The sequence below is a fragment of the Schistocerca piceifrons genome, chromosome 8 (genome assembly GCF_021461385.2).
Source record: "Schistocerca piceifrons isolate TAMUIC-IGC-003096 chromosome 8, iqSchPice1.1, whole genome shotgun sequence".
Taxonomy (NCBI): Eukaryota; Metazoa; Arthropoda; class Insecta; order Orthoptera; family Acrididae; genus Schistocerca; species Schistocerca piceifrons.
Genome location: NC_060145.1, coordinates 96,031,417 through 96,032,836, shown reverse-complemented (window position 1 = coordinate 96,032,836; position 1,420 = coordinate 96,031,417). Strand labels below are relative to the sequence as shown.

At 46.4% G+C, this 1,420-nt stretch overlaps 1 pseudogene; it reads left to right on the top strand.

Moving 5' to 3' along the window:
• Nucleotides 1-393: 393 nt before the first annotated feature.
• On the top strand, nt 394-511 carry LOC124712936 (annotated as a pseudogene).
• The last annotated feature ends 909 nt before the right edge of the window (nt 512-1,420 follow it).

Sequence of the window (1,420 nt, the reverse complement as noted above, 5' to 3'; positions counted from 1 at the left end):
AGGAGATACTGACACATGTAAACATTACCGATCTATCAGCTTAACAAGTCATGTTTGCAAAATACTGACAGAAATTATTTACAGAAGAATGGAAAAACTGGTAGAAGTCAATCTTGGGGAAGATCGGTTTGGGTTTGTGAGAAATGTCGGAACACACGAGGGAATACTGACCCTATGACTTGTGTTGGAAGATAGGTTTAAGGAAAGGCAAATGCACATCTATAGCATTTGTAGATTTGGGGAAAGGTATTAAAAGTGCCGAGTGAAATACCCTCCTTAAATTACTGAAGGGACAACACTCATTTAAATTTCTGAAGGAAACTGGGTAAAATAGAGGGAGTGAAAGGTTTTTTACAATTTGTACCGAAATTAGACAACAGTTGTAAGAGTCAGGGCAACGGCCTTGCCGTAGTGGGAACACCGGTTCCCGTCAGATCACCGAAGTTAAGCGCTGTCGGGCGTGGCTGGCACTTGGATGGGTGACCATCCAGACCGCCATGTGCTGTTGCCATTTTTCGGGGTGCACTCAGCCTTGTGTCGCCAATTGAGGAGCTACTCGACCGAATAGTAGCGGCTACGGTCAAAGAAAACCGTCACAACGACCGGGAGAGCGGTGTGCTGACCACACGCCCCTCCTATCCGCATCCTCAGCTGAGTATGGCACGGCGGTCGGATGGTCCCGATGGTCCACTTGTGGCCTGAAGACGGAGTGCTGCTGCGGCTGCTGTAAGAGTCAGGGCGTATGAAAGGGAAACAGTAGCTGAGAAGGACGTGAAACACACCTGTAGCCTATGCCCAATGTTATCAGTCTGTACATTGAGCAACCTGTGACGGAAAGCAAGGAGAAATCTGGGGACTGAATTAAAGTTCAGCGTGAAGAAATAAAAACTGTGAGGTTCGCCGATGACATTGTAACTCGGGCAGTGACAGCAAAGGACGTAGAAGTGCAGTTGAACGGAATGGAAAGTGTCTTGAAAGGAGGATACAAGATGAACACTAAAGCAAGCGAATTACATCAGGCGATTCTAAAAGAGTTAGATTAGGAAATGAAACTCTGAAAGTACACTAATGGCCATTAAAATTGATACACCACGAAGATGACGTACTACAGACGCGAAATTTAACCGACAGGAAGAAGATGCTGTGATGTGCAAGTGATTAGCTTTTCAGAGCATTCACACAAGGTTGGGGCCGCTGGCGACACCTACAACTTGCTGACATGAGGAAAGTTTCCAACCGATTTCTCATACACAAACGGCAGTTGACCGACGTTGCCTGATGAAACGTTGTTGTGATGCCTCGTGTAAGGAAGAGAAATGCGTACCATCACGTTTCCGACTTTGATAAAGGTCGGATTGTAGCCTATCGCGATTGCGATTTATCGTTTTGCGACATTGCTGCTCGCGTTGGTCGAGATCCA